This window comes from Danio rerio, chromosome 16 (assembly GCF_052040795.2).
Source record: "Danio rerio strain M-AB ecotype USA chromosome 16, GRCz13ab, whole genome shotgun sequence".
Taxonomy (NCBI): domain Eukaryota; kingdom Metazoa; phylum Chordata; class Actinopteri; order Cypriniformes; family Danionidae; genus Danio; species Danio rerio.
The window spans coordinates 7,882,501-7,905,806 of NC_141036.1; the positions used below are offsets into that span (position 1 = coordinate 7,882,501).

Sequence of the window (23,306 nt, forward strand, 5' to 3'; positions counted from 1 at the left end):
ACCTTTTATACAATTGAAATGAAGGTACACAATTGTTGGCATTTGGTACGTAATGCTTTATTAACTCAACTTCATCCAGTTTTGTGACCCAATCTAAAGTGAGAAATATTTATGCTTTATAAATCCCTTATGCATGACAATTAAATGGTCAAGATTGAATGAACAATAAATCTTTGCAGTCTTATTTAAACAGTAAAATTACTGGGTAACACTTTATAATTACACAATATGAACCATTTATTAAGCATTAGCAAATTGTGACTTCATTTTTTGTTTAGCAATGACTCTACATTAATAGACGTTAGTAAGCAAATACAAATGTTTTGTTTTTGACTTAGAAGCACATGTATACTGTGCTTAATGACTGTGTTTTCATACTTTGTTAATGACTCATTTTTTATTACTAAATAAAGTATTGCACTAGTTATTTAAGAACAGTTTTTTAGCATTCATAATGCGTAAGTAAATGATTAATAAACTATTCAAATTAGCATTTGTATATTGTATTATTAAGGCATATATTAATAGTTAATTTGTATGTTAAGAAATGCTTTATTAACTCACCTTCATCCAGTTTTGTGACCTAAAGTGAGGACTATTAATGCTTTATAAACTATGTTATTATTTAGGCATACAATAATAGTTACTTTGTATGTTTAGAAATGCTTTATTAACTCAACTCCGTCCAGTTTTCTGACCTAAACTAGCGAGGACTATTTATGCTTTGTAAATCCCTTAAAAACAACAATTAAATGTAAAAAATGTGATCACATTGGTCTGAAAATATATAATGGAATAATGATCTGAAATGTGTATTCATTTTTTCTTTGTTTTAGTCCATTATTTATTAGGGGTTGCCACAGTGGAATGAACCTCCAACTATTCCAGCTTCCAGGTTACATAACACACATACACTCTCGCATTTATACACACTCATACACTACAGCCAAAGTTGTTTACCCATTCACCTATATCGCATGTCTTAGGACTGTGTTGGAAACCGGAGCAACCCAAGGGAACCCACGCGAACGCAGGGAGAACATGCAAACTCCATACAGAAATGCCAACTGACCCAGCCGGGACTAGAACCAGCGACCTTCTTGTTGTGAGGCAACAGTGCTAGTAACCACTGAGCCAATGTGCGGCCTCATATGTATTGATCTTAATGTTATTATTTTATTGTTTTTAATTATGCAGTGTTATCATTTACAATACATTATTTACTTATTTCATTCTTTTAATTATTTATTTTGTCATTGTTTGTTTGATTCCTGCCATTTCAATGTGTCCGAGTAAGCTTCTATTCATCCCCCTGTATTTTGTTTTGAAGTTTTCGAATAGAAAATCCAATAAATATATATAAAAACCTCAAGATATTAAAAAAAGTTAAAGGAATTAAGATGCTGATGACTGTTAAATGTGTCATCACCATCCTGTGACAAGGTCGCTTTATCTGCTTGCTTGATTACTTTTCGACTGATTTGTAAATGTTTGATGAGTTGTGGCAGGCTGAAAACCGCAACTTTACGAGCTATATGTAATTGACAGTAATGGGACAGTAATGGGAAGATATTCACTTGTGCAATCTTCAAGTTGGACGACATCCACTTGTGCAATGCTGCAGGCAAGCACGAAAGACTTGAAGGGTTGACGCAACAGGATTGTTCTGAAGAAGCACAGTAAATCACAGAGAAATTCAACAGATACTGTAGGATGCGTCGCCTGAAGTCTAGCAATGCATAGGCAGGCATTTGATTAAAAAAAAAGTTGAAGAGCATTTGCTTTGATGCTCATTGCTTGATTAATGTAAGATTTATGGGTTGAGTAATGTGAAATTGGTGAGAAAACATTACCACAAAAGTGCCAATACAAAAGACTGTAGATGCATGAAAGACAAAGAAACAATACAAGTGTAACACACCTTTTTTCTTCATGTGTCTTGCTGAATTATTCTTTATTTTTCATAAAATAATGACGGTTATGCAGTTTCAATATGATTTACATTATATATAATAATTTTACAGATGATGTTAGCCAAAGTGACAGAAACAAACACAAAAGAATTAATAAAAGCAACAATTCGCAAATAGGTCTGTTTCAGTATTGATGGTATTAGTAATATAGAATAGAATAAAATAGAATAGTGTTAGAAGGTCAGATTTATTATAATAAAAATAGATTGTTAATATATATATATATATATATATATATATATATATATATATATATATATATATATATATATATATATATATATATATCACCACAAATTTAAATAATTGCAAATTTCTAATCAGCCAATCACATGGCAGCGATGCATTGTGGTCGAGACGATCTGCTGCAGTTCAAACTGAGCATAAGAATGAGGAAAAAAGTTAACTTAGGATCGGTTGTTGGTGTCAGACGGGTTGGTCTGAGCATTTCATCAACTGCTGATCAACTGGGGTTTTCACACAAAACCATCTCTAGGGTTTACAGAGAGTGTTCAGGAAAAGAGGAAACTGAGGCTACAATTCACACTGGCTCACCATAACTGGACAATAGAAGATTGAAGAAACAATGCCTGATCTGATGAGTCTTGATTTCTATTGCGACATTCAAATTGTGGGGTCAGAATTTGGCAACAACAACATAAAAGCATGGATCCATCCTGCCTTGTATTAACGGTTCAGGCTGGTGGTGGTGGTGTAATGGTGTGGGGGATATTTTCTTGGCACACTTTGGGCCCATTAGTACTAATTGAGCATCGTGTCAACACCACAGCCTATCTGAGTATTGTTGCTGACATTGTCCATCCCTTTATGACCACAGTGTACCCATCTTCTGAAGGCTACTTCCAGGAGAATAACTCGCCATGTCATAAAGCGTGAATCATCTCAGACTGGTTTCTTGAACAGGATTATGAGTACACAGTACTCAAATGGCCGCCACAGTCACCAGAGCTCAATTCAATAGAGCACCTTTGGGATGTGATGGAAGAAGAGATTTGCATCATGGATGTGCAGCCGACAAATTTGCAGCAACTGCGAGATGCTATCATGTCAAAACTCTGGGGAATATTTCCAGTACCTCGTTGACTTGATGCCACGAAGGATTAAGGCAATTCTGAAGGCAAAAAGGGTCCAACCCAGTACTAGTAAGGTGTGCCTAATAAAATAGTCAGAGAGTTATGCGTATATAAGTGATGTTTAACAGAGCAACACATTTTCACAGTATTTCCTATAATATTTTTCTTCTTCTGGATAACGTTTTGTTTGTATTTATTTTAGTTAGGTTGGATTAAAAGTTAGTAAAAAAAAAAATTTAAATAAACCAATTTTAAGGTCTATGTTATTTATAGATTTTCCTATTTGCTAGAAAACAAACCACTGTTGTCCAATGACTTGACGAAGTAACCGAACTATTTAACCTAGTAACACATTTAAATTGCATTAAAAGCTAAATTTATAACTAGTCAAATATTATGTACTGTCATCATTGCAAAGACAAATCAATTCAGCTATAATAAATGAGTTATAAAAACTACTGTGTTGAAAAATGTGTTGAAAAAATCTCTCTGTTAAGTAGCACTTGGAAAGTAATACAATATATATAAAATAAAATGTGCCTAATTATTTTGATTTTAACAGTATATATAGTATACAAAATGACTATAAAAGATCAAGCAAGGTGTTTTTATTGATTTACAGAGGCACCAAATAATCTAATTTATTTAAACGACAGTTAAGTGATGTAAGGCATGTTTTGAATAAGATGAGAAATAGAGAAATAAGAAAAGCATGATGAAAGGCTCTGTTTAATGCTGATGACAACTGTTTTGAGCAATGCTGTTAAGCAATATTGCAGAGCTGGCTACTTTACTATTGAAAATAGGCAAACAATAATGTACCAGTGTCTTACCTGGTCGCCCATTGACAGCACTATTTCCCAAGGTTGGTTATGCTCAAAAAGTTGAAGTATTAGCCCTCCTCTACAATTTTAATAATTTATAAATATTTGTTTTCTTAAAGACCAAACACATCAACATTGCCTTGTACATATTCATTACCATACTTAATTTCAGAGAGGTGTCATGACAGAATGTTTTGTAATCAAACATCATGAATTTATCAGATTAAATTTACTGAATGGTCCTTAAGTAAATCTTATAACTAGTTAATAGATCATTGTTAAACTGTTAGTTAATGAGTTATAAATGACTTGTTCAATAAAAGTTAATAGTTTGGTAATTATTTATAACTGTGCCTTATAGATAGCCAACAGATAACTTACAAGCTGTTAGTTAACAATTCATATATGACTTGTTTACTGTATTTTAATGATTGATAGCTATACTAAATAAATTAGTAATAGATCGTGAACAAGCTGTTAGTAAATTACTTACTAAAGACTTGTTAAGTATCAGTTAATTCAATTCAATTCAATTCAATTCAGCTTTATTTGTATAGCGCTTTTACTATGTAGATTGTGTCAAAGCAGCTTCACATAAATGGTCATAGTAACTGGAACAGTGTAGTTCAGTTTTAGTGTTTAAGTTCAGTGTAGTTCAGTTTAGCTCAGTTCAGTGTGATTTAATCATTACTGAGAGTTCAAACACTGAAGAGCAAATTCATTGATGCGTAGCTCTACCAATCCTGAACCATGCGAGCCAGTGGCGACAGCGGAGAGGGAAAAAAAACTTCACATATATAAACCTAGTTAATAGTTTATATATGTTATTGGGATGTTATTCTAAAGTTGCAACTATTCTTCATTTATTAACTTAGTAAATGAGGAATAGTTGCAACTTTAGAATAATGTCCCAATAACATACTTAAGCTACTAACTAACACATAACTAATATATTAACTCAAACTTTACAGATCAGTTGTTCATAGTTTGTTTACCATTTTACCAGTGAAAATTTGTAGAACAGCAAATGGATGGAACAAGTTCAAGCCACAGAAATTTGATGTGATATTTAAAATATAAAATGTTTGTACCTTAACCTTGTCCCTTAAGCCTTGCTCATAGGCTTTTCTGTGTGCTGTGTTTTTTACCAAAGAAACTCCACAGATGAAATGTTGAACGTTTTGTTTAATGTATAGAAACACACATACTGAGCCATCACATGGCAGAACATCAGTATACAACACAATACAAACCCATGATGATTGGGAACTTTTTGAGCCAAACATGAAAACAAAATAAAAAACAAATCTTTTATTAGAAAAGTTCTACAAAGTTTCACTGGTATTAGTAAAGGGTAAACAAACCATGAACAACTGATCTGTAAAGTGTGAGTTAGTTAAGTGTTAGTTATTAGCTTAAGTATGTTATTGGGACGTTATTCTAAAGTTGCAACTATTCCTCATTTACTAAGTTAATAAAGAATAGTTGCAACTTTAGAATAACGTCCCAATAACATATATAAACTATTAACTGATACTTAAGTCTTCAGTAAGTAATTTACTAACAGCTTGTTCATGATCTATAACTAATTTATTAGGTATAGTTGTAAATCATTAAAATGCAGTAAATAAGTCATATTTAACGTGTTAACTAACAGCTTGTAAGTTATCTTTTGACTATCTATAAGGCACAGTTATAAATAATTACCAAACTATTAACTTTTATTTAACAAGTCATTTATAACTCATTAACTAACAGTTTATTAATGAGCTATAAACTAGTTATAATGGATAGTTATTCTAAAGTGTTACCAAAATGTTTCATTGGAGTCATTGGTTTCAAGTGATTGCAAAGTATTTATATGGGCTGAATTTAAACACAACTCCAGGCCCATATACATTTTTGAAACCACTTAGCTTTCAAATTTTTAGTAAATCCAACAAACAGTTTGTTTTGTGTGTGTGTGTGTGTGTGTGTGTGTATCTTTTTTTTAACATTGTAAACACTAAAAACTCTCAAGATCATTCTATTCCTATAGATTCTTAAATCTAGCAGCATGGCACCTTGTAAACAGCTTTAATTGTTTCTAATTTGTTTCCTAATGGGCTGGTAAAAACATGTGCACCATATCAGACTGCCTAAAATAGTGTAAACCAGACAATCAGATTGGATCTTCCGGTTCATGGCAGTTTGCATCCATAGGAGTGTTGTCTGAAGCAGAGACTGTCTCAAGACTTACTAAAGACTGATCTTTGTCAGACAATATGGACAAAAGCTTGAGCGTGTCTGTCATTAAGCTGTTCTCTATAAAGCAGAGATTAAACAGAAGGATTTGCATGTATTATAACTATATTCCCAGTGACTGCATCAGTGTTGCTGTGTCTATTTCTCTGTTCCGATCAATCTATCCGAGACGAAAAGATGAGAAAGCTGGAAAGTCCCAAAACATGTTACTGGACCATTAGGTTCCGCTCCCCAAAACTATTTCCAGCCATGAGGCGTGAGTCAGAGAGACATCATGGATCTGATAAAGGGTCATTTGACTTGGGGACTCATTTGGGGGGTTGGGACGTCTTTTTTTACAGCTTTTCATTGTAGTCATTTCCAGTACAGTGCGTCAAACTTGAAGTTTACTGTACGCATGTACCAATCTGCGCTCTTTCATCTTCATATGTTGTCTTTGGCGACTTATTAAACCCATATGTTGTGATGTGTTGTTTTGATTTAGCATCATTTCTGAATCATGCAAGGTAAGAAGTGAATTAACATATCTTACATTGTTTACATTGTTTTGGCCTGACATACAACCTGTCAACTCTACAAAGTGCAACGCAAGGAAATTTGGAAAACAATGTCAAGTGGTTTTTGCATCTGTCCAACCACCAATTATCCATTTCCTAATCCAAAACATGAGAAGACGTATCATATAGAAGCATTTTCATACAATAATCTCTACCTTTTATTTGAAAAATGTAGGTGTGACGAGGGGGCGTGGCCGAGAGCCGTGGGAACGGAATGAGGCCGCCGCGTAAGTGGATGCACCTGCGGTGCGCACCGGCCTCGAATCCCATGGAAGGAGCTCTGGACTATAAAAGGGGGAACGTTGGCAGAGGAAGCCGAGAGAGGACCGGGCCCGGGCATATTGTTTTAGTTTTGCTTTCAGTTTGACGGCAGTCTCCGTGAGGAGCTGCCGTTCATTTGTTGTGGTTTAGATGGCAGTCTCAGTGAGGAGCTGCCGTCCTTGTTATTAATAAATAATTTAAACCTGCGTCGGTTCTCCGCCTCCTCCTTCCCGGCGGCCAAAGGGCCGTGAACTTCATTACAGTGGTGCCGAAGCCCGGGAGAAGGAGGGACACGTTGTCCAGTTGCCCTCGCCGCTGAGAGGGGGGCAAGTGTTCGGGAGTTAACCAGAGTGGGGGAGAAACCTGTTCGTCTGCCCAGAGTGCTGGGGCAGCCTGAGGCTGGCGAGGAAAGGATCTGCCTGCTGCCGTCTCCCAGCATGGGGAGAAGCAGGGGACGCGGGGCTCACCACCGTAAGGGAAAGTGCTGAAGGGAGCCATCCCACAGAACCCAGGGGAGTCGCCGCGATCCGCCATGATGCCGTAGCCTGCATCCGTCCACCGAAGTGGGAGCGGAGCAGGAGACCAGAGATGCCGCCAGCCAGCCAGGAGAACCGCCGCCGGACACCAGAAGACGGACGGGTGGATAGATTCCTCCACAGGGCTCCCAACACGTCGTCGCATCTCTCAGCTGGTGGAAGACCGAGTAGCAGCATGTGTGGAGAACCGAAGCCCAATTTTTTTTTCCTTTTTCCTCTCTCCCCTTTCTCTGCCTACTCTGTCTTTTCTCCTTTTCCATCTCCTTTTCTCTCGGCCCGTCTCATATAGGTCTCACGGGTGCTTTGTCTCCGTGAGGAGCTGCCGTCTGTTTGTTTTGGTTTAGACGGCAGTCTCCGTAAGGAGCTGCCGTCCCTGTTATTAATAAATAATTTAAACCTGCGTCGGTTCTCCGCCTCCTTCTTCCCGGCGGCCAAAGGGCCGTGAACATTATTACAATAGGGTTCTATCATACACCCGGTGCAATAAGGCCCAAGACGTGTATGGCACGATTTGTTGCTATTTTCAGACCAGCGCTACTGTAATTTTCACATCTTGCACCTCATTATTTAAATAGCAAATCCATTTGCACCACTTTGTGGAGTCATGGGCATGCTGGTCTATAAAGAAGGTGTGTTAAGGCGCATAGCTGGCGCTTCGCTATTTTAAGGAACTAAAATAGAGCGCACCATTGACCAACTAAAAGCTGGTTTAAAGAGCCCCTATTATGGGTTTTTGAAACTGATCTTCCATGCAGTGTGTAACACAGCTCTAAGTGAATGAAAACATCCAGCTAAGGTTTAAATCTAAAAGTGCACCCTAAAATATTTGACTCAAAGTCGAATAAACTAATGGAGTTGGGTTCGGATCTTTTGTCTGATCGCATCGACGTCGATACGACACAATACATGACCAAATATGTAGTTCCAGTTCTGGTAAAATGTAAATGCGTTTTCACTTCAGACACTAGTGGAGGTGTGGGGAAATGCGGGAATGATCATGACGCAAAGATGACGATCACTGACAGGTGGAGATTTGGCTGCGGGGAATAAAGGGTTAAAGTTCATTTTCACAACAACAACACAATATAGCCAACCTAGTGCTGTGTTTGTTCCTGTCATTTTTCTGATTTTTGATACAATAACCTACGCTGGAACGTTAGATTTGTTGTCCATTTATTATTAGAGGAAGGAGCAGCGGAGACGATGGGACTTTGACAGGGACTTTGTCAGTAACTTTTAAAGTTCAACTGTACAAGTGTCTTCTTCCTCAGGATTATAACAAGTAAGTGTCATTAAAATTGTTGCCTCATTTTGTGTAGTTTGCAAAATATGTGTTTAATTGTCTTTTAAGTTGTAATCACCCCGCACAGTTTGAAATCACACATTAATTATAGAACAGTGCTTGTACTGTATCTCTCAGGTTAAATCTATATGGGGCTGTTCACATATGGCGTCCAAAATTATGTCAAAAATATGATGCGTGCTTCTTCTTTTACCGATTTTAAATGCATTTCTGAACTGGCGATCCTCTGCTGTTTGTCTATGCTTTGGCCACCATCAGTTGATCCTCACACGCACAGCGTGGTCAATTTTCAAAATAGTTCAGCTTTTGCCACTGTCTGAATTAATACTGAATGTGTGTCATTGTTACTTGGGGTTAGAGTTACAAGTAGAGTAGTATGCTGATGTATAACAGCATTGCTTTATTGCATTGCTGCATTGGGCTCTCACATACTTTCTGTCTGCTACTTCATACTGTAACCATGGTGGGTATTTCTGCCTGTCTCGTGCTGAACGCAGTTGACCAATCGCAATACGCTGAATCATTGGTCCAATCAGTGCAGATTAGCTTTGCACTTAGGAGGGGTCAGGAAATAAATGAATCTCTGAACGATTCATATGGGAGTCGCTGGGATAATTGGGTAAAAATAAATGCATATTATAAGACAATGAAAGTGTTTTTTGACCTTTCACGCATATCAGCATGTTGTTGGAGACGCTTAAAAGCAAAATATGACCTTTTTAATGCAAAATAGAGGCTCTTTAAAGTTTAGTGCAGAGAGCATTAGATATGCACCTATGTAGGTCCAAACGTCTACGCGTAGCTTAATATACACAGGATATACAGCAATACAGAAATATCTTTGCGTATGAAAAAAAAAATAAAGGATTAAAATATTACAAAAAGTATTTTTTTTACATGAATATAAAAAAATGATATATGCATATTTATATTTCTTTATATTTCCATATTTTCTAACTCAGTTTTTATGACCATACTTCACTATTATTGTTTATTTATTAACTTGAAAGAAATTAGTTTTGATGCATCTTTGCAATTAACAAATGAAATTAAATGTGTAGGCTAATGGATGTCTTCAGTGGAGTGAGTTTCCACCATTTCCTTATCCACAAAAATAAAGAAGTAATGTAAAGAGTCTTTTCTCGCTAGTGAAGCGTTTAGATCCCCTTCGGGAAGGGAACTTCAATGCTATGTGGAAACTTCCACTATGTGGATGTTGTCAGAATTCAATCATCTGAAAGAGTATGTAAACGGGCCAATGAAATGCCATAAAGTTGGCAGCGTCAGCATGCACAGCTGGCGCTACTAACAATCAATTTGGAAATTTAAGCACAGCGCGTGCCAAGCTGAGGCATCCTTGTAGCTTCAGATCCTTTCACAAAGCTTCTGAGAGAATCGATGAGGGTTTTCTCTGACTGTTACGACAGAGGGAGAGAGAACGAGAAAGCGGGTTACTTCTCCCGGTCCAGAGTGTGTGATATGTGGAGGCAGACGGTCGAGTCCGGTCCTCCAAAGTTGTGTGTATTGTTGTAAATTTCTTAAAAGAGCAACGCGGTCGTGCAGCACGTCTTTTTCAAGACGTCGCTCTGGCTGGGCGTTTCTCGATGCAGTGGTTTTCTGTCCCCGGATGATGAGCACGAGCACTGCATTTCATGTCTGGGGGTTCAGCATGTTAATGCGGTGCTCGTGGACAGTGTATGCCATCCCTGGGGTGGCATGTCTGTTGTGTAGTTAAGATCGCGGCCCACTCTTGCAAAAGAGCCACCAACCCCAGTTGTCCCCCACTCTGCGGTTGGCACTCGGGCAAATCTGTGGGTTACAGTGAGGTTCAGAAGCGCCACCTCTGGCTGAACCTGGTATAAGACATGCAGGAAGTTGACAAAGTTTGCTTTCTTAACTCGCCCATATTCCAGGCTGGCCTGTTCAGTGACACCATTGGTGAATTCACCCAGGAGTTCATGGCGGCGCAGTCGGATGTGATGGGCAGAATCTCGTAACGACGGAAGGGACGGTCTCCCTTCTCTCACACTTCCAACCCCTGCTCCGGAGCCTAGTTGTGAGGCGAAAGTGAGTCTCTCGCCTCCTGCTCTTCCGCGGGACTCCAGCACTCTCCGGATCAGCCCTCCCATTCCATGCTTTCTCCAATGCTGGTACATCAGCGATCGTAGCAATGAAGCTTTAGCAAGGGATCTGACTGCCTGGTAAGCACGGGCCAGCCTGTCGCGGTGGCTCATATGTGCGATCAGACTCGGCTATGCGATTCAATTTGCACATTGAAGTTCACGGGTGTGTATTTCACCATGGTCAGCCTTGTGTCCGCCCCTGTCTTGCGAGAAGAGATTGCTGTTTTCCTGGTGAAGGATGCAATCTTGCCTATCCTTCCAGCTGAGATGGAGAGCGGGTTTTACAGCCTGTACTTCATCGTAACCAAATAGAGCGGTGGGCTACGGCCAATCTTAAATCTGTGCGTTTTGAACCGCTGAACCTGCGCTCATCCTCATCATTGCTCTGCCACAATAGACCTAATGGACGTGTACTTCATGTCTTCAGACTTGCATGCCATCGTCAGTTTCTGGAATTTGCATTTGAAGGTCGAGCCTGGCAGTACAAGTCCCCCCCTTCGGGCTCTCTCTGTCTCTGCAGGCTTCACCAAGCCTTTGGAGGATGCCCTAGTGCCCCTCCGGCCCGTGGGCATCCCCATAATCAATTATCTCGACTGGCTGATTAAGCGCTCAATGACGTGGGCATGAAAGTCTCTTCAGCTAGAAAAGGATGCCTCAGCTTGGCACGCGCTGCACTTATATTTCTAAATTGATTGTAAGTAGCTACCAACTCCAAATCCCCACAATGGAAGTTTCCAGCATTTTCATCCCCCTCCTTAACCCCTCCACCCACGGGAAACGAGGATTACCTTAATAACCAAGCTGTTCTTCCATTTACAACCATGTTAAAAGTGCACCATGTAAAAAGCAAATGTGCCATGGTGCGTCTTGACACTTTTTAAACCAATCTCAGAACTGGAACTAGAAGATCAGGTTAATATATTATGCATAAACCATGTGCCAGTGCTTTACATCTGTCTAGCCACTTGCTCAACTGAGTTAACTTCATTGTTTTTTTTCAAAATGATTCACAAAATTAATGAATGAAGCAAATATGTGTCTGGTTATAGATATTAGTTACAGTTACACTGTAATCCCATTGTCTTAACAATTGGGATGACTTATATGCAAGGGAATATTTTATCAACTATTAATACCAATAAATGTATTTCTTAAATATTTTCTCAGTATAAAAGCAGATGTGGTTTATGAGCAGACAGAGGTTCTGTTGTGTAAACTTCAGCTGCCAGTAACTTACCAGTTGCTGCCAAAACTGGGATTATGTTGAAATATAAAACGTCAGTCCTTTAATCTAAAAAGGAAAAATGCATGACTGTTGATAGGTGTTGAGTCTCCAAACAAAACACCAATGTATGAGTGTACACATAAACAACTACAGCATATGGCAAGGAGATTAGATTGTTTTTGTGATTAAAATCTTTAAGCATTGAATAAACTTAAATTAATAATAATAAAAAATTATAATTGTTTGTTTGTTAATTTGTTCATGCTTCGTTGGTTATTAATTACTTGATTTGATAGGCAGACAGACAGACAGACAGACAGACAGACAGATTGATTGTATGTAAACAGTTTACCAGTAGTTGCCAAAACTGGGATTATGTTGAAAAATAAAACGTCAGTCATTTAATCTGAAAAGGAAACTGCATAAAATGACTGTAGATGGGCGTTGAGTTTCCAAAACCAAACCAAATCAAATCAAACCAAACATTTATATATGAGTATACTCAAAATCATCAAGAATTGAATAAGCTCCATTGAAGAAATAATAATAAAAAATATTGCTTGTTCAATATTTGTGGTTGTCTGTTGGTTTGTTTGTTTGTTTGTTTGGTTGATTGATTATTTGATTGGTTGGTTGGTTGGTTGGTTGATTGATTGATTGATTGATTGATTGATTGATTTAATTTAGTTGGTTGGTTGGTTGGTTCAATAGTTTGGTTGGTTTTTGGTTGGTTGGATAGATTGATGTGGTTGGTTGGTTGGTTGATTAGTTTGTTTGGTTTTTGGTTGGTTGGATAGATTGATGTGGTTGGTTGGTTGGTTGGTTCATTAGTTTGGTTGGTTTTTGGTTGGTTGGATGGATTGATGTGGTTGGTTGGTTCATTAGTTTGGTTGGTTAATTTGATTGGTTGGTTGGTTGGTTGATTTGACTCGTTGCTTGGTTGGTTGGTTGGCTGGTTGGTTGATTTGGTTGGTTGGTTGGTTGGTTGGTTGGTTAGTTGGGTTGATGTGGTTGGTTAGTTGGCTGGTTGGTTGGTTGGTTGGTTCATTAGTTTGGTTGGATGGATTGATGTGGTTGGTTCATTAGTTTGGTTGGTTAATTTGGTTGGTTGGTTGGTTGGTTGATTTGACTGGTTGCTTGGTTGGTTAGTTGGTTGGTTGGGTTGATGTGATGTGGTTGGTTGGTTGGTTGGTTGGTTAGTTGGTTGGTTGGGTTGATGTGATGTGGTTGGTTGGTTGGTTGGTTGGTTGGTTGGTTAGTTGGTTGGTTGGGTTGATGTGATGTGGTTGGTTGGTTGGTTGGTTGGTTGATTTGGTTGATTTGGTCGAAAGGATGGGAAATTAAATAGAAGCTAGTTCCCATCATGGAATAAAAGACAATCTTACAATTTTAGAGTTTATATCTTTCTATTCTGACTTTGTATCTCCTCTTTAAAATTCACAATTTCTAAGAAAACAAAGTTAGAAGTACAAGAGATAAACTTATATTTTTAAGAACTAAACGTAAGAGAAAAAATCTTGCAATTGTGAGAATTTGAAATTTTTTTATAAAATGTGAAGTCTGAATTTAGAAAAAAAAGTTAGAATTATGGTTTCTTATGATTTAGTTTACTTGTGCAATTTTGAATATGTATATAAATATATTCTAATAAAATGTTTACAACAAGCTAGAAACTTTGCTAAGTCTTTATTCATTTTCCACACATTCTTACTTTCATTTTATTTTGATTTATCTTTTTCTTGGTTTTATGAATGATGTGCATCACAGATAAACCAAAGAGTTTTTGGCTTGTATCTGTAGTTTCAATGAACCTCTGTTGTGGTTATTTGGACAAGCTCTATAAAACAGCCACTAGAAAGTTATCTTTCCTATATTTGTTTTGTCTTCTCTTGGCTGTACAATTAGAACGAAGCCCTCTTTCATCCTAAGAGGAAGAGGTGTTTTTGAAGTCGCTGTCTTTCCCGAGCGCACTGGGCACACCTGTAGTCTAAATTGCCAGTGTTGTCACACATCGTCTCTTCCCCCCCTTCTCGGCTTCTGTGTCCAAAACACTTCCGTCCACATCAAAGACCCCACAATCAAAAGACATCGCACACAGACAAAATATCATTTACCTCAGCTTACTTCACTCGCGCATCAGCCAAACACAGACGTTGTACACACTGATGATGAGTCTGATATCACACACAGCACACCACAGTGTCAACTTCTGGTGTCTGGCACTCAATTCAGGAAGAGAGAAATTGTACGGTACACGAGACAATCACAGATTTAGTCATGTGTATTACTGCAGGGTGTGTGTGTGTGTTCTCTTTCAGGTTGTATAATCAGAGGTCAGAGGTTGTTAGGGTCTTTTCATCTATCTTTACCATTTTGTTCAAAGGATATTTTGTTATTTTCATGTCAAAAGCGGCCTGATGACCACTAGTGTTTACATTTTGGTCACACTTTATAATAAGGTATCTTTGGATTAACGTTGGTTATTGCATTTAGTAACACAAACAAACAATGAATAATATATTTATTACAGTATCTATTAATCTTTATTACAATGTTAATGGTAATACCTAGGTTTAAGTAACAGTTCACAACATTTACTACTTGTTTATTACCTGCTTGTTATTAAGATGTTAACTGTTTGTTTGTCGTCCTGATTGGGAGGTAATATCCGATCGAGTCTGAAACAGTGTGATAGGGCCCAATTTCTGATCACATGAACGGATCTAGACATCCCTATCTGAAAACGTGATAAAAATCAGGGGAGGGCTTTTCTTTTTCTGGATTGCTTTAGAAAACTGTCGGTTGGGTATAGGGAAGTGGGTGTACGGGTCAATCTGTGCTTTTAAAAACACTATTGGTTGGGTTTAGGGAAGGAGGAGGGTGGGTCAGTCAATCAGTCAGTCAGTCGACAGCAGCCTCTGGTGGATTTACATGAGAACAGCAGCCGCGAATTGCACTCGCGAGAGAAATTTGAGATCTCAAAAAGTGGACTCTGGTGAATTCGTGAAAACAAAAACTGCAAAAAAAAAAGTCCTAGCTCCTAGGACGTATTTGGTGCTCTCCAGAAATGTAGCGGTACATTTTTAGAATGAGTCTGAGTTGCATAAATGCTAACACTTTTAAAATAGATGGTGTTATTTCCTAGCTTGCTAATAATTTGTTTGGGAGCTCTAGTAAAGTTTTATCTTAGTATTTAAACCTGCAAATATTGCACAAAAGTAAATAATTCCTGTAAACTTTTATTTGTAAATTAATGGCACGAAAAGTTGCATTCTTGTGCTCTGTGCTAACGTTTTTCTGCAAAACACTGTTCACTATGTAATGTTTCCCCAAAAACAAGCTTAACTACTTGATGATATAGTGTATTGTCAGCGTAAACAAAAAGAATGCTTAATGAAAAACAATGAAATATCAAAAGTAGTATTTTAAGGAAAATACATAAACAGTAAAAGTGTATTCTTTAAATGCTACATTTTGTTAATCTATCAATTTACTACAAATATGTAGAGAAGTAGTCATAACAAATATAGATAAGCAAATCGGCAATGTTCATGGAGGACAATGCTTGAGTCTAAGTTATGCATGTGTTTTTTTTTTCTGAATCTGTTTATTTATAAAGATAGTGCGTCTTTTAGCAATGTACCTCAGCTTATGCGGACTCTGACCCCCAGCCTGTCAGCGGAAGCTTCATCATCTCCTCCCCCGCCGAGAGAAGCTTTACATCAGCCAGTCCATAACGGATATACCTCTGGATTGCATCTGTCCTTTGTAGTTAATACATGAGATTTAATATATTTAGTGCATATCTGTAAATGCTAATGTTATCTTTACATAAACAATCAAGTAAAGCTGACTGAACATTACTTAAAATTTAGCATTTTGGTCCTGTCACCTAAAAATATGAGTTAATTTAACTTATATACAGTGAACATGCATAAACTTAGACGTTCAAGTATAGTAAGCTCAAAATCACAATTAATCCTTTAAAAAAAAATAGATTGTTTTTAATGTAGTCTTGACTGTACAATTCTAATATGTGCAACATTTTAGTGCAAGGTCTTTTTTAAACAGAAAACAAGGCTTCATGTATAATTATCCACCATAATGGGAATAAATGGCTACTTTTTTTTTTCAACATTTTTTTATGGTATATAATTACACACACACACACACACACACTCTCTGACACACAACTGAACAATTTAAGTAAAATCTACCAAACCGGCAAATTAAATAAACTTAAATACGCAAGTTTTGGGAGACTCCGTTACTCAATTAAATTGAGGCAAGGCGTTTACAGTTTTGTTCAGTCAACTTATAAGGGTTTTCAGTGTAATAGACAGTTATAAATGTATTATTTGTTCTCAGGTGTATTATTTTGTCAGTGTTATTTTGTTACCTTTTATAATTATCTTTAATTATGTTACCGTGTTGTACGAGGCTTGTCATTGTTTACCAAATTGCTTAACATTATCTTTATTTCTTACTGTGTATGTCTTGTACTTTATAGTTGTATAATGTCCATTGTAGTTTATTAAATCTGATAATGAAAGACACAAGTCTGTGTATAATAACCAGTTTTACTTCACATTTATAGTGATTTATGTTTTCATTTTCTTAAATCAAAAATATAGATTTATAACATTAATATGTTATTATTTATAATTTATATAATTAAATTATAATTTTTTTTAAATGTACAGTGAACCCGATGAATCCATGGTGAGGTAAGGGACATTATGTATAAAGTACACTGCCGTTCCATTAGAAGAAGTACTCGATTTGTGTCCTCGCATCCTCGGGAGTTCGTTCCTCCAAGTCTGAACTTGGCAAGTCTGAACTTCAAAGAATGCAAGTTGGAACTTTGCGTACTTGGTATTGAGAAAGTCTTTTATAATAGCCTTTTTCAAGATATTAGTATTCAGCTAAAAGTGACATTTAAAGGCTTAACTAGGCTAATTATTCAAGCTGATGTAATGAGGAAAGTCTTTGTATTACAGTGGTTTGTTCTGTAGATAATAAAAAATATATATATGTAAAAAATTTAATTTTCTTTAAACAAAAGACAGCTTTTTTCTAGCCAAAATAAAACAAATCAGACTTTGTCCAGAAGAAACATTATAGGAAATTCTGTAAAAAAAAATAAAAAATAAAAATAAATCATTGCTATGTTAAACATCATTTAGGAAATATTTGAAAAAGAAAAACAATTCACAGGATGGGCAGATAATTTTTTATATATTATATATTTTTTTAAATCTCTGAAAACATTTTATATTACATGGTACTCAAGGCTGTACATCTGGTTGTTCCTTTAAAACACCAGTCAACATTGTTTTCCAGAACCTTCACTCTCTCTGTTCCTCTTAGAAGAAACTAGCTGTCAAACTCCACCTGATCTGCTCAGACATTACAGTTTTCAAGCTCAAGTCACACCTCTTCTGCAAGCACTCAAATAATCCACGCCCGTCAACAAAGAACACTTACTTTAATCCTTATTTATTTATGTATTTAAAGGGGCTATTTTCATCTCGAGCCAAGCAAAACTTTTCTCTGCTGGACAAACATTTTGGCTCTCTGAGAAAAATAATTATTTATTCAGAGCATAGCGTACATTAAGAATATGGTTACATCAGGCAGTTTCACCTTAATGCACAGTATTATTCACTAATGTTTGATTTATCCATTGAAGTAGGCCAACTAAGACATGAAAACAAGCAGTTATGTCACGTCTTTGGGGAAAGAAATGAGAAAACATTGTTTTAAAGTGTACCAGTGTTTACCAAGCAATTGAAAATATGTACCAAGTTTAATTACTTACAATAACATACAAACAGAGGTCTGGAACATCTATACTGTGCTTTCGTAAGACTAGATATTGGCTACAGATTTAAATAAAAATTTTAATGTTTTAACAGTTTCAACCTAAAAAAAAATTATCAAAATATTAACAATCAGGAGTGTTGAAACATTTTAATGGCAAGCAGCTCTAAAAAAAATCCCTTCCGAGTTAAAATTAGGTATATAAAATTATATTGAAGCAATGAGAAGAAATTAAATGAACATTATGTTTGAAAAAGGGTTTAGTTGCTGTACTGTACTTATTCGTTATTACCATTTCACTCTTTTTTGGAACATAACATTTTACTTCACATGTTTTATTTGCCTATTTTACATGTACAGTATTGGCATTTGTGTTGCCTCGTATTTGTCCTTACCAAAAAAAAAGGCCTTTCTACAACAACTGATTTAGGGAATTGATATAGATTTATGAATGATGAGCTCATTTAAAATTCTCCCAGTCTCCCAATCTGTTAGGACAAGTTCAAATATTATGATATAGATGAAAACTACAAATAATAAATCCACATCACCAGCTGAAAGCTGAAGAACGAACCATGTAGCTTTCTTGTTTATCAACTTAAAGTTGTTAAGTTGACTTAATCGATTTGTGTTGGGCCAACATAAATAAATTGTGTGGAAGCCTGGATTTTTGTTAACACTTTAAAACACTTGTCTGTCAGTATAAGTGGTAATGACTCATAGTTTATGTTAGTTAATGCATTTAATACAATGAACAATACATTTATTACAGTACTTATTCAACTTTTTTAACATTAGTTAATGAAATATAAGAGTGCAATAACCACTAAATGCATTAGTAAATGTTAAATTATAATTATAATTGCTGTACAAGCATTGCTCATTGTTTGTTCATGCAAATAAATATATTAGCTAACATTAACTATGTGTCCAGTATTGTAATGTATTACCTTATAAGTCACTTTAGGTACAATATTAAGTTCTGTTTCTCAAAAAGTACCTAAAGTACATATCAGAGAAGTACATAAAAAGCAAACTGAAAGTATACTTTATTAAGAAGCATACTAATATTAACCTTAAATGTTTTTTTTTATATATAAAGGAAGTCCATTTTACAGAAGTTCTTACTGTAAAAAGTTCACTGAAAGTTTGCTTTCTTTCACACTGTATTTTAATGTATAATTCACGCTATTAACAAGCCATTACCTAAGACTTTTAGCTCAATGAACTAGTAATTAATGGCTTATTAACAGTTAGTAAGGTAAATGATACGTAAAAAAACAAAAAAACAAAACATGAAAATAAATGTTTTTAAGCTATTTTAACTTATTTCAATAAATTAATCAGGTTTAATATAATATGTTTTGTCAGTTTGACTGAAGTTGAGATGAGTACAGCCCAGGCTCATTCTATATATACATTTCTGGAGAGCACCAAATACGTGCCAGGAGGTCCGTATTTGCAGTTTTTGTTTTCGTGAATCCACCAGAGGCCACTGTGTACACTTTTTGAGATCTCAAATTTCTCTGGCGAGTGCCATTCACGCCTGCTATTCTCACATAAATCCACCAGAGGCCACTGTCGACTGATCGACTGACCCATCCTCCTCTATCCCTAAACCCAACCAATAGTGTTTTCAAAAGCACCAATTGACCCGCCCACCCACTTCCATAAATCCAACCGACAGTATTTTTAAAAGCAATCTAGAAAAAGAAAAGCCCTTGCCTGATTTTTCAAATTTGACTACATTCTCACCCTGTTATTTAGTTATTTATTTTATTTTTTGCTTATGTTTTTGTCTTACCTGCTTTCCCCGCTCAGGAACTGTTCTTCACCAGACTTGAACCGTGTCGTCGTGGTCAACTTCTCTCTGCATCTCAAGTCTTCTGACACACAGTAAGATATTGACATATTAACTGGTAACAGAGGCAAAAGCTGTGCACAGCTGGAAAAAGTGAAAAGGAACAGTGTCATACCCGCCCATGGCGTTCATTTTAAAGACGAAATGCAGCCATATGTAGCTCTGGCTACAAAATTTGTAATCTCCAGAAGTGTATATAGGACTACATTTTCAGAATGAGCCTATGTTGAATAAGTAAGTTCAGATAAAAAGTTCAACAACAAAAATTAGGCATCAAGAAATTTTTTTTTTACAGTGTATGTAAAGTTCATACATTATAGGCTCTATTTTAACGATCTAGCCACAAAGTCTAAAGCACAGGGCGCAAATGCATTAAGGGCATATCCAAATCCCCTTTTGATATTTTAAGGATGGAAAAACAAAAGTTGTGTTTGTTCTCTTATGGGTGTGTTTTGAGCATAACGTGTATTAAACCAATCAGTGTTTCCTCTCACATTCCCTTTAAATACACTGAAAAGTCACTATTGTTGATCCTGGACCATCATCATCATTTAAATACAGTGAAAAATCACTAATGTTGATCCTGGACCATCATCATTTAAATACAGTGTACATTCACTAATGTTGATCCTGGACCATCATCATCATTTAAATACAGTGTAAATTCACTATTGTTGATCCTGGACCATCATCATCATTTAAATACAGTGGAAGATCACTATTGTTGATCCTGGACCATCATCATCATTTAAATACAGTGTAAATTCATTATTGTTGATCCTGGACCATCATCATCATTTAAATACAGTGGAAGATCACTATTGTTGATCCTGGACCATCATCATTTAAATACAGTGTAAATTCACTATTGTTAATCCTGGATCATCATCATCATTTAAATACAGTGAAAATTCACTAATGTTGATCCTGGATCATCATCATCATTTAAATACAGTGTAAATTCACTATTGTTGATCCTGGACCATCATCATTTAAATACAGTGTAAATTCACTATTGTTGATCCTGGACCATCATCATTTAAATACAGTGTAAATTCACTATTGTTGATCCTGGACCATCATCATCATTTAAATACAGTGTAAATTCACTATTGTTGATCCTGGACCATCATCATCATTTAAATACAGTGTAAATTCACTATTGTTGATCCTGGACCATCATCATTTAAATACAGTGTACATTCACTAATGTTGATCCTGGACCATCATCATCATTTAAATACAGTGTAAATTCACTATTGTTGATCCTGGACCATCATCATTTAAATACAGTGTAAATTCACTATTGTTGATCCTGGATCATCATCATCATTTAAATACAGTGTAAATTCACTATTGTTGATCCTGGACCATCATCATCATTTAAATACAGTGTAAATTCACTATTGTTGATCCTGGATCATCATCATCATTTAAATAGTGTAAATTCACTATTGTTGATCCTGGACCATCATCATTTAAATACAGTGTAAATTCACTAATGTTGATCCTGGATCATCATCATCATTTAAATACAGTGTAAATTCATTAATGTTGATCCTGGATCATCATCATCATTTAAATACAGTGTAAATTCACTAATGTTGATCCTGGATCATCATCATCATTATTTAAATACAATGTAAATTCACTATTGTTGATCCTGGATCATCATCATCATTTAAATACAGTGTAAATTCACTATTGTTGATCCTGGACCATCATCATTTAAATACAGTGTAAATTCACTATTGTTGATCCTGGACCATCATCATTTAAATACAGTGTAAATTCACTATTGTTGATCCTGGATCATCATCATCACTTAAATATTGTGTAAATTCACTATTGTTGATCCTGGATCATCATCGTCATTTATATACAGTGAAAATTCTTTAATGTTGATCCTGAATTATCATCATTTAAAAGTCAGTTGTGTCGCACCTTGGCGCATTTGCTATTTACATGGTGGACTATGTGGAAAAACTGAACGCTTCACTAGTAAGAAAACAGTAAAACAGACCATCTGCAGCGCGAGAACAAAGAACAAGCCTCCTGCATTCGGCCTCTTAACTTTTTCTTTACTTTACTTTTGCTTTTTGATTTACTCCTTTAATTTTGTGAATAAGGAAACGGTGTTGTACTCACTCCACTGAAGACATCCATTAGCCTACATAGTTAATTTTGTTTAAGCACAAAGATTTGTTTCAAAACTATTTCTAAATTCAGTCCTAGTTTCCAGCAAATGAATAAATGAGCAATAAAAGTGTGGTCAAAAAACTGGTGTTCAAAAATTAACTGAAAAAGCCACCCGAGATGAAGAAGGCATGGAGGCAGTGGTTTTTATATTTATGTAAAAAATAATAATTTTTGTAACATTTTTATCCTTTAATCCTTTTTCATTTTTAAAGATATTTGCGTATTTCTGTACATCCTGTGTGTATTAAGCAATGTGTAAGCGTTTAAGGCGCACAACTAATGTGCTCTGCGCTGGACTCTAGAGCACCTCTCAGCAGGTCAATTGCGCAGTCTATTTTAGTTACTCAAAATAGCAACACGCCAACAATGTGCCTTAACACACCTCTTTCTAGACTAAAACACCTATGAGTCCACAAAGCTGCACAAATGCAGGCCTCAACAATAAGGACTGCCCGATAGCCCGGGGCCAGTGTGAGAGATGCTTGGGATAGTAGACATGACTATTACTGGCCCGATTGGGGCCACCTTTTGTTAAATAATTTCAAACTAAAATAAAACATCTTCACATTTCCATACTACTCTTTTGCTTTGTTAACACATAATATTGCTCACTTTTCAATTTTTGAACATTTTCAAAATATTATTTAAATAATTGTTAACATTTAAATAATTATAGACATTATTTTGGACACATTATTTAAAATATGTGGCTAAAAAAATAGCTATTAAATTTTATTTTTTCATTGGTGGAAACAGTAATAATTTGGCATGGCTAGAAAAAATCTGAAACATTGGCCCGTTCAGACCAGTAGAAAAAATCCTTAGCGTTGAACCCTGAAATGGATTTGCTATTTAAACAACATGGCGCAAAATGGGAAAATTAGGGTTGTGCTGGTCAAAAAATAGTAACAAATCGCCCCAAACACGTCTTGCCCCTTATTGCGCTGGGTCTATGATAGGGCCCTATTAGTGCTAATAAACAGTTAATAACAATAATAGACAACTGACAAGCCAGTAGTAAATAGTGTGAACTGTGAATGAAACTAAAGTGTTTCTATACTTTCTTATTTGTTTGCTTAAAAAAAGAATACTAGTATTACTCTTTAATGAAAAATGTGCAAAAATAAGTGGCACAATAAGATTTAACAACAAATTTGATAACCATGCCACATTTATTAACCTAAAACCTACTGCATCACAGTCAGATCTCTGCACTATGTGATATTTTAGAGTTACGAAGCGCTCGGTCACATGCTGTTTTGTGTTGTTTTTCCACATCGCCT

General features: G+C 36.0%; 1 long non-coding RNA gene across 12 annotated transcripts in view; it reads right to left on the minus strand.

The window, feature by feature from the left end:
* Positions 1–23,306, minus strand: part of LOC137487875 (uncharacterized) — a 107,360-nt gene that overhangs the window by 45,515 nt on the left and 38,539 nt on the right. For 7 of the 12 annotated variants that reach the window (XR_015511014.1, XR_015511017.1, XR_015511015.1 and 4 more), the window contains one exon: positions 19,768–19,846. The exons of 4 other annotated variants lie outside the window; for them this stretch is intronic. This is a non-coding gene — a long non-coding RNA (uncharacterized LOC137487875). Of the gene's footprint in view, positions 1–19,767; positions 19,850–23,306 lie in introns of all 12 variants that reach the window. One more of the 12 variants, XR_015511011.1, reaches the window with a different exon arrangement.